Raw genomic sequence first — 11,474 nt, 5'->3', positions numbered from 1 at the left:
CCGCGGCCGCCTCTGTGCGAAAGGTCAGGGGGTTGGGGGGACCTAAAGTAGCCGGGGGGTAGCACCTTTGGGGAACACACGCGTCCCGGTGCGGTGAGCGTGGACCGCGGCCCGGTACCCCGCTGCCCCCCCGGTGGCGGGACGATGCTGCACGCCGCCGGCCGGGTGGCTTTTTTCACGTGCGGCGTTGTGTGGCAGTAAGGAGCTGCTGAGGTGCGGGAGCTACAGGTAGAGGAGGCAACAGGTGCCATGGATTTCCTTTTTGTGTTGTCTGCAGTTGGCAGGACACTTTGTTTCTTGAGGCTGTGAGGCTGTGCTGCTGTTGACAGGAGTTGCATGCTATTACCTGCGTGATTACAAAACAATTTATGTAAGTACAGTTTCATGCAAATAAGTATGGTAACAGTCAAGCTGACACTTAAGAACTGGCTCTTTGTGATAGGCTTGGATAGGGTACGGTGTTGCTTTGTCTGCTACAGGAGGTTAAAAACTCACAGAGATCGTGAAGTCTCTGGTACCTGGACACTGAGGCACTTTGAAATTGTATTCCAGTGAAACAGAGACAGTGATTATGAAGATTTTGAAGAACTATGTTATTTTATGTTTTTAGGCTATGAGAAGTCTTTAGTTTTCCAGCTGTAAGACTCTGATGTTCACGGTCTTGTATATCTGAGATAGATTAGCTACCATTTGATGTGGTAAAGGGGAAAAAGTGGAAATTAATGTAATAATTATAATGGTAGGATTGTCTGATGAAGTCAAAAGTAGAGTCAAAACCTGATGTATATTGAGAAACTGTTTCAAGTTGCCAATATTGCTTTAACCACAGAGTTTATTTGTAGATGGCTATTAGTGTTAGTTAGCACTTGTCAAAACTGCAGCTGTCTTATGCTTATTGTCAAGGTACAATCTGAATTAGTCGTCATGATGGCAGTGAGAAATATCTATGTGAATGCAAATGGCTAGTTTTGATAATGTAGGATTGTTGATAAAACTTAAGGATGTCAAGCTGACAGCTAAGGCCTTGATGGTGTGGCCCCATTCCATAAACAGACCCTATTGTATATTAGATGGTTTTATGGCATTATACTTGATGAAACTCAACTTTTCATACCTTCTAGGGTGTCTCAGTGTCTCTTTGTGTCCTTGATTTTCTCAGCTTTGGGCATATTGCTGTTCATGCACTTTACACAGTGGCTCTTGAATACAAAATATGGGAGCAGGGCCTAGAATTTGATTCACTTTGGGGAGAGTGTCTGCATTGTGCTGTAAAAGCAGGTTCCTTCTTACTTATACTTACGTATATTTGTATTCTCTTGTGATATTTCTTTTTGCCCTTTCTTACTAAACTTGCATTGTTTATGCAAAGTGAGAAAGTTTCACTGGGGAACTGGACCATGTCCTTGCTTCATCCAAGGCTTGCTATTAGCTTTGTGATCTTTGTGACCTTCTGTTCGGAGGTGTGGAATACTTGTTCTGGAGGTTGCTTACCTCACTGGTAAAACATAATGGAAAAGAGAGGGCCTTTGGCCTAGAATAGAAGAAAAAAGTAATATCTTCTGGTTTTCCTAAATTTTTGGACACTTCAGATGTTTATTTCAAGGTAGAATTCAGAATGCTGTAGTTGGCATCAGTGTCCAACACTGCACAGTGAAAGAGCAAGGCCTGTCCTGTGCTGTGAAGAAGCAGTTTGGCTTCACCTAGGCCAGCAGGTGAAGGCACAGAAAGCAGAATTTTTTTATTTTACTGCTTTCTTTGGATTCGGCGATATTTCTGGTTTCATTTATGAATCAATGATTGCATAGTTTTGCTGGACTTTTTGTTTGTTTGTCTGTTGGTAGGACTTGTTGTAGGCTTCCTATGTTTAAGACATGAATACTATTTATGAAAGTCTAAGTAATTTTATTTTTGTAGTTTACTCTAATTCTTTTTGGATTTCCACAGGCATTAAAGAGTCAGTGCATTGTGGCAGCTCTTGGTGTAATACCTTACTTTTCCATTTTTTTTCACCTCTGTCATAAAATTAAAATATATACTGACAGTTTATGAAAAAAAAAATGTACTTAGGCCTGTCTCTGGACAATACATTTTTATAGTAATAAATTTCCCTTGTGAAGAATTGGCTTTTTAAAATCATCTGAGATTTTTATGGAGTTTAGCCATAGTATAAGAATGGAGAATGGGGAAGTTTGTTGGAAGTAAAGTTCAGGGTTTCTTTTCTACCTCACGCTTTATTATGACCAGGAAGTGTTTGGTTACACTGAGACTGATAAACCATTTTTCTTCTTCCTGGGTTCTTGCCACACACACCCTTATTTCTCTGACATCCTTACAATATAACAATAAACAATAAAAAATGCTTTACTGCAGAAAAGCTTTATTTAACCCTTGAAAGTGCAAGCACATGAGCAAGTTACTGTGGGATAGGGTATATTTGGTGTGGTTTAAGAGCAAGTTGATGACCACTAACCAGTAGAACAAGTAAATTATCACTAGTCTAGATCAACTGTAGTGTTTTATATAGAGTTGCTATGGCTGGCTTATGTTAAAAGGGAACATCATGTTCTTACCAAGATGTTGTGTAATGCTTGGCATGAGCATGCTGTAGACAATGTATATACTCATAACATTACCACATCATAATTACTAGATAATCAGGTGTTTCTGAAAAGGAATTTTTGTGTCCAGTTTTGGTTGGTTGCATGGCCTAGAATTCCTCTATGAGTATGGTAGATTACAGAGATTTTTAACTGGCTTCTGCTGCATTCATACTTTCCACATTCAGTTACATCCCTACTGTACAAATTTTAAATTGCTTGAATACTTAAGTTAACCTAGGTTATCAAGCACTGAACAACAGATGGGTAAATTAATATCTGTATTATTATTTGTGATGAAGTTTTATTACTCTGAAGGGCTTTAACTTGCACTTTTTTGGGTAGGGATGAGATTGGTTGCAGAAAATTGCGGTCTTGAAAGTAATGCCACTGATTTTTTAATTATTTTTTTTTTTACTGTGTAAAAGATGTCTGTCCCTCTCCTGCTTTAGCTGCTGCCTTAACCACTGCTGTTGCTGGGGGCAGGCTGGTAGTGTTGCATGTACTGTTGGTAGTAAGGCAAACTTTCCTTGCTAGTTGATGATTAGTAAAGAATTACTCCACCTGCTGACATATAGAGGGTTTGTTTGGGAGTTGTTTCTTTTTAGCTGCAGGTGAGAGACTTCCTTCTGTGAAGTATAAAAGGACATGGGAAAAGAGAAGACAGCAGTCAAAAGCACTTCATGGGCCTATGGTTTTGTGATCTGTCCCTGCAATTTCTTGTGGCCCCGGGCCACTTTTGTGAAATACAGTATGGCAGAGAAGACCAAAACGAGGAGAGGTCAGGCCTGAATATGTCTATAGAGGCTGCGGGAAAGCTCTGAAGCTACTCTTCAGAGCACGTTCTGTTCAGGCTGACAGTGAGCCAGCAACCACATGTCGTAGGAGGGCACTCGAACACATGGAAATCCACATGTCTGAGCATACGCAGTGATTTGGTACTCCAGTAAGTGGATTAGTAGCTCACCAGGCATGCTCGTGCAGCCTGCTTGTACTCTGCCTGCCAGCAGTGCTGGAACATGTGCAGATGTCATGGTTTAACTCCAGCCAGCAACTAAACCTCACAGCTACTTGCTCACCCCTTCCTTCTGGGGAGGGGGAGAGAACCAGCAGAATAAAAGTAAGAAAACTTGTGGATTGAGGTACAGACAGTTTAATAAGTAAGGCAAAAGCTGCCCAAGCAGAGCAAAAATGAGGAATTCATTCACTGCTCCCCATCAGCAGGCAAGTGTCCAGCCATCCCCAGGACAGCAGGGCTCCATCATGTGTAATGGTTACTTGGAGAGACAAAAGGCATCACCCCAAACATCCCCCCTGCTGTCTTCTGCCTGCTTTACAAGCTAAGCATGATGTCGTATGGTTTGGAAAATCCCTTTGGGTAGTTGTCCCAGCTGTGTCCTCTCCCAGCTTCTTGTGCACTCTCAGCCTACTTGCCGGTGGAGTAGGTTACAAGCAGAAAGGGCCTTGGCTGGGTGTCAGCCCTGCTCTGCAGTAGCTAAAACATCTCTGTGTTACCAACTCTGTATCCAGCACAAATCCAAAACAGCCCTTACCAGCTACAATGGAAAACGTTAGTTCTAGCTCAGCCAAAACCAGCACAGCAGGTCAGGCTTCTGTTTTGAATTTCTGAGGTTATCCGTTAAGTGTAGATAGTGTCTTTCAAGTCTGAATGCCTGCACTGGACTCACACCGATCCAGTAGATTCCCCTTTTTGGTCCCCTCTCCCTCTTGAGTTCTTGATGGACAGCAGTGTTATACTAAGTTTCATGCAAGTGGTTCTGATGAGCATGTTTTCTGTGTATCCACATATGCAAGTGAGGTTATAAGAATTTTGTGTGTGTGAAAACTATTGTTAAGTCAAGAGAAGTTTTTATACAGATGTTTTCAGCTGCTTCTGACCTACTGCTGAAGTAGCATGTGGTAGTCCTAGAGGAGGTTTCTGATTATTTTTTTTTTTCAGACTTTTTTTGGTAGTCTAATTTAGACAGCTTTATAGGACACAGTAAGAAGTAAGACTAAGTTTACCTTCCTTGAGGTATGTAATAATGGAGTATGAATTTACTTTTTCCTTCATTTTCCCCCATAAGAAAGCCAAACGTGATTGGAGGTGCTAACAGGGTAGAGATGCAACATGCTGCTTAAATGACAAGTGAACTGAATACTCAGAGCATGTATCTTGGGCAAGAGTATGAGGTTGTTCTGCAGGTTCTGTGAGTAGGCTGCCGAAGTTCAGTACAAACAGTACTGATGTTCATCCTGAAAAGATGTGATAGTGGAAATAAAGCTCATTGTATGTCAAAATGTCTGGGAAGGACTTTGGGTTTTTTTTTTTAAACTGTACTGTGGTAATTCTTAATGATTGTTTTTTCTTACAGATAAACCAGTTAGAGATTTTCTTGAATAGATGGTTTTCAAAAGTAGAATTGGCATTTAAAAGTAGAACCAAAACTATGTTGGTTTTCAAACATCCTGTCCTAAAACAGGGGCACTTTTAAGTAACACCTGTGATGTTTTGTATTTGAAGCTTAGGGAGACAAGATGAAATGGTGACTATGTTCAGTACTTCTCTTTTTTTGTTGGTTGTGCTTCCTATCCTCCTTATTAGTTGCAGCTTTTGTATCTTAGTATGGGTTTCGTGTTTGACCTTATTACATGTACTTTTATATTTCTGCCACTTAGTTTCTTTAATTGTACAAAGATCTTCAGTATATAAAGGACCTATTTTATTCAGTTACATCTCTACCATGGGTTCCTCTGTGACTCGACCTCTAATTTCTTGGTCCTCATAGAACCAATTCATAGGACAAGTACATTGTGTATGTTAGGTTGCCATGCTTTGTGAAGTGTATTTCTGCTGCAGTGGGGGCTGTATTAGTAATAGTCAGAGAATTTATTTAGCATAGTCTTCCAGAATGTTACTTCAAGTCTCACTGAAATCTTTAACTGGGAATGAACTGCAGCAATGTCCACAGAGCAGCACTGGAACTTCTATGGTTGTAACACCCCATGGTGAATTTCTGCCCCTTTTTTAAGGAAGGGGAGCAGTAGGCATGCAAATACACTGCTCAGTGGAGATGTCAACAGATGTTGAAGCTGAAATATGGTGGTGTAGATACTTTAGATGTAGTTTCACCTGTAATAAAGGTGAAATACATGACTGCATGTTGGGGCCTGGTAGTTTTTCCCTGCTGTGACAACGCTAACTCAAATGTATCTGTTTTATTTCATTCATGCATATGTCAAGAGATGACATGTGCAAATGTTAGAGTTCTGTCTACTGATACTTTCCTCAGTAATTTCTGTGGTTCCACTCAGAAAGAGAAAAGTGTTTTCTGTTTACAAAGAAAATTAAGTGTCTTTTAAGATTCATACTTAATGCAGAGAATTTTGGTTGGCCTTTAAGAAGGTACCTGTTGTAAGACTAGAAGGAAGGTTGTCTAGAAATTAGCGTGGGGCAGGTAAAGGAGACTGTTTAATTTCTTCACAAGATGTCTTGTCACAGGCTGCAGTAGTCTTGTCTCTCACGGATGTATGTCTGTGCATACTTTGTTGCTTTGTTTTGGTTTTTTTTTCTTTGTGGCAAATACCCAACCTATTGACAATTAAACTTAGCTATGGGCTATGACTTATTATTCAAGGTGAAGGAATAAACTTGAGAAAGACAGTTCCTGTTGGCTTTTTGGGATCATCAGTCCAGATCCACTGTTGGGAGACTTGAGCACAGGTGGCAAGGCTTCAGAGGGTAAAATGAGCTTTGCTTCTGGTCAGGCAGAAAAGAGAACAATTCCTGATAGATGGTGGAGTGGGTCTGCCTGCTTTTGAGGGGGTGAGGAGAAGGAGAGGTTACTGTGGTACTTGGCTACTTACAGTTAAAGGAAAGTAAATGATCAATCATGAACTGGCCTAGGTTGATCAGCACATTGCAGGTGAGATGGACTCTCCATGAGATGAACTTGCTAAGTTCAACCAAGTGTTGGTACAATGCAATTCACAGTAAAAGTGGATTGACTTTGTCCTGCTACCTCAGGCTGATTTTTTTCTATTACTTACTCTGCAGGGAGAATAAGCGGCTTTAAAAAAAACCCAAACCAATCTGAAACTGGAAGGAAATTAAATAATAGTGGTTCCCTGAGGGCTTCAGGAATATAAGTGACTGATGACATAAGTTAAACCCATTTAGGAACCCTCACTTAAGGGATTTTTCCTATTTGGCTTTCTGGGAACTAGCTAAGAAAGCTGCTTCTTGTGTTGTTAGCTTGGGGTTTTTTGGGGGTTTTGTTTATTTTGTTGTTGTTTTGTTTTGGATTATTTTGTTCTTTCTTTTTAACAGATAAGAGTGAAAGAACTGTAGGTTTTAGTAGGCTGGAACAGCTTTTGCTTTAAGAATTCGTACTTGTATTTTGGAATATTAAACTAGTCTTGGTCATAAGGTCAATCCTTTTGTTGAGTTGAATTTTCTCTCTTAAGAGTTTTTCATCTGCTAAAGGTAATTTGGATTTTGTATTTCTGTAGCAAAATGTTTTAAGATTGTAATCTGTGGAAGAAAAAACATAACTGGAATTCAAATATGTGATCCCAAACTTTAAAGTCTTTCTTTAGTTTGGATGCTCACCCATGAGTGAATGATTGATTATGAAATACACTGTGTTGGTATCTGTATTGCCTGAACAATGTTCTGACAATAAATGTAGATCATAGAGATGGAATTCTGAGGGGTTTAATGTGTTCATAAAGGGAACGGAATTCAGTAAATATCTATTCTGTGCATTGCTCAACTATTTTAGAAGTTAGGTTACAGAAGTAGTGAATATCAGTAAAATTTCTTACATTTCCTCATTTTGTATTTGTAGTCTGCATAGCTGTTAGTCATCTGTGAAGTATGTATTTTACATGGCTAGATTTGTATTGCATTATTAAATGTATTTCATTTGTTTCATAAATAATTTTTAATCTTAGAATTATTTTTTTTAATAGGAATATATTGATGACATGTTCAGACTTTGAAAGATCAAGATTACTACAGTCATTAAGGTGAGTGTATTATGCTGTCCCCAAGAAAGTAATTTATAACATCAGTTATTTTCTCAGCGAGTCTGAACTCGTTGTTGCTGCTTTGAATGCTTTGTTTGAGTTGTAATGTTAGAATACTGAAAAGTAAAAGATATGCAGGGCATGAAGTATTTCAAGACCTGTTGTACGAAGCACGTAGAAATGGTGTGGCTTCTCTAAGTCTTAAGGAAGCTGAAATTTAGTGTAGAGTCCAGTATCAAGTGCTACAGCTGCATTGTTTATAGTGCAGAAGTTTATTAATGATGTCCAGTTTTTTAGTGCTCTTGCAGGTGTTTTAAGAAATGTTAATGATGAGGAAAATTCAGGGGTCCAAAAAATAAAGTAGTTAGTGTTACTCAGATAATCAGATGATTATCAGAGGAGAAGGGAAAACGTTACACTTTTAAGCTTTGATTTTAGAAAGCAGGCCATAGCTTCCAACAGTCTTTTTTTTTGAGTTGTGCTCTACTTTTTAAGAGGCTGATCCTATTCTAATCTCTGTCTGAAAAGTTGAACACATGGCATCAGAGATAAGACTTAGACATCTTTATGTTTGATATGTGAGAAGCTGATGACAAAAGTAGCTTATTACAACTCAGGTGGGATGTGTGATGGATTAAGCAAGTAGAATAGATGGTCAGAATTATGGAAATGTTTTGAAAGTAAAGAAAAGTTGATGCCTATTGGAGGAAAAAAAGGAAAACAGCTGAGAGTTTAAAGGAGAGTAGTGGAGGCATGTCATCTGTGATGCAAAAAAAAAATTATCCAAAGGGTTTTGTTATATGTAATCTGATGATGGGACAATGTTGGCTCAAGACAGGGAAGGGAAGAATAGCAGTTCTAGATAATACTGTAATATTCCAATACAGTTGAAATTGTAACTGAGATTTTAAGGGTTAATACTATAGTGTCTAATTAGTCTAAATTATTTGGAAAAAAAAATCAATTGTTTTATATGGCTACAAAATGTTACCTGAATGGGTTTTTAAAGCTGACAATGTTCTCTTTTCAATGTTGCAGGTGTGACTTCACTTCTCTACAGAAAGTGTACTTGGTTGAGATGCTATAATACAGGTGTGTTCCTTAAAGCAGGTTGTTCATTCCTTTCTAATTTTTGAAGTTTTCTATGCTTAGAATAGGTATATCTCAATATTGAAGGAAATGTTGTCATGAGTTCTGTGTTCTTTCTTTGCTAATCTGATTTCCTTCTGTGGAAAAGACCTTCTTGAGATGCCAAACATGGATGAACTGTTTTAGTTCTTTGGGATTTTGGCCTACTCAGCATTCCTGTGATAAAAGAAGACTAGATTAGATCTGACAGCCTCTAATTCTGCTGAAACTGATAAAATGCCTGGTTTGGATGACTTGTATTTAGTTTCACCTAAAAATCCTTTTGGCTTAAATCTGTCTTACCTTTCAGTTAAATTGTAGAAAGGCTTATAATGAGAATTTGAAGTAGTTTACAAGGACTGTTTGTTTTTAAATGCCTTCCTAAATTCATTAAGTAGATGAAGCCAGTATTATACCCCATTAAAATGGTACATGCTGCAACTGCGAATATTGTCTTCAAACCTAGACTTTGTTAAAACACCTTTTATTTTTTTTTATTGATGAAAATGTCATGATGGAGGTCATTGAACTAGCAAAGTACTTGTCACTTCATAAATAGACAGGAAAGATCTTGTGGCTAATTTCTTGATTAGTGAAGGTAGAAATTAATTCTGTTAAGGAAATACAGATTCCAGGGAGATGAGTTAATGTTTTTTTAAACCAGGATTTAACTAGTGCTGAAGGACATTCCACGTTTTCAGTGGCCAAGACAAAAATTGCAAAATCTGCAAGTAGCTCCAGATAAGGTAATACCTAACACTTCTCATGGGCAGAGATAGAGTTTATAATTTAAATCCTGTTTTATCAATTTATGATAAAGACAGAAGCAATGCATTTAAAGAAACAGTGTACACAGTTCTGTATCATAAACCAAGACTTGTAGAACATGTATTGGCCTTGTAACATTTTGCAGAATGGAATGTTGTGAATAAATTCTTCCTTAAGTCTGGCCAACACAAATGTACTTTTAACAGTTGGTAGACATGCAGCATTTTAAATTAAGGCATGTTAACATGGGCTGTTTTCCAAAATGGTTATTGTGGGATCTGAGCACTGTTCCAAATTTTTGTTCCAAACATTCCTTCTGCATATTCAAATGAAATACTTGAAGTGATGTAATGGTTTGCCACACAAATGTTAATCTTCTGAAATTCTGATTTTTATTCTAGTATTTCTTTGTGTTACATGGTAGCGGCGTGTACCACGAGACTTAGTTTCCTAGCTTTAATAGAAGAGTTTTCAGATTTTCTTTTTCCTGTTAAAATTCCCAGTGTTTTTCTTAGGAAGAATAATAGCATGGATGGACTCTGTTAGTACAGACTTCTGAACGTAAGGAAACACTTCTTTTTTTTCTTGTGAGGGTGAGTTGAGTTAGTACTGGTATAGGTTTTCCAGAGAGGCTGTGTAATCTCCATCCTTGGAGATACTCAGGTGCAATCTGGAGGTGGGCGTGGGCAGCCTGCTGTAGGTGACTATGCCTGAACAGGGAGTTGGACAAGATGACCTCCAGAGGTCCCTTTTGACTTCAGCCAATCTGTCATTTTGTGAATTGCAATTTTATAACTGCCTAGTAAACTCTTTAAAGCTCATACCAAGCCAACAATGATGTGAGTTTAGATAAGGTGTTAGAATGGTATTCTAGCCCGATTTCTTAAGCTCTTGGAGCTCCTGTTGACTATATCAGGCATTTTACTCTGTTATCTATTGGAGAGGTTGGCTCTTCTTAGTGGCCATGTCAGCCTATGCTCTGTGTACATTCTATGCATGTACATGGTATGGTTCCATGCTAATGGGAAGGATTATTTTATCTAGTATAGAAGAGTTTGTTACTTTAAAGCTCTCTAAGACCTTATGTTAGACCAGAAGTGTTTAAAATGCAAATCTGTGTCTGATTCCTCTGCTGGATGAGTTTCATGTTTAACCAACATTTATCTGCATAGGCATGGCATAGCTGTGAGCATCTCTCTGGTATCTGTTTGAAGAGGACACTGTTGGGGGGCCCAGGTATTTCTTTTATATTTTATAGTTGTAGAGGTGTCCGGACTCTGTAATGGTCAAAGATTTCCAGTAGAAGAGGATGAAACAAGAATTAAATGCATGTGGCAGACTCCGGACCTAGGCACTTCATGCTTTTGATCCTAGCTGGAAGGGAGCTTGATAAACACTTTTACCAACTTGTCATAGAAAAAACAGGTAAGAAACATGCATAATTGTTATAATTCATGTTAGTAGAGAGATGCTTTCCTCCTGCCCCCCTAGAGATAATGCAGAGAATATGTTGTTCTGTTTGTTTTATCTAAGAACTGTGATTTCAGTCATATATATATATATATACACACACACATACATAACTCATTCAGAAATATTTTTTGGATATGTATTGGGAGCTACCTTATTTGAAGCCAGGACTTTTTACCCTAAAACCATACTTATTCTTAAATTCAGGTTTGAGTTTGTTCACTGAGGAAACAGGGTGGTTGGAAGCATTCTTTCTGTGGATGCAAGGGCCCTGACCTGGTCCTTTTGCTGACTTCTTCCTTTGTAGGTGCTGCCATAAATTCAGGGTGGCACTTGGATTGCCCTGTGCCAGTCCTATGTCTTGATCAGTTCCTCTGTTGTAAAGTGGCAGCTGTAAGCAATGGTTAATTAATATCACCTGTATAAAGATATTACTAACCTTTATTTAAATATCTGTCTGTGTTCAGGATTTTCATGAGC

This window comes from Chaetura pelagica, unplaced genomic scaffold, assembly GCF_000747805.2.
Source record: "Chaetura pelagica isolate M959 unplaced genomic scaffold, ChaPel_1.0 scaffold219, whole genome shotgun sequence".
Taxonomy (NCBI): Eukaryota; Metazoa; Chordata; class Aves; order Apodiformes; family Apodidae; genus Chaetura; species Chaetura pelagica.
Note: the sequence above shows the minus strand (reverse complement) of the source record.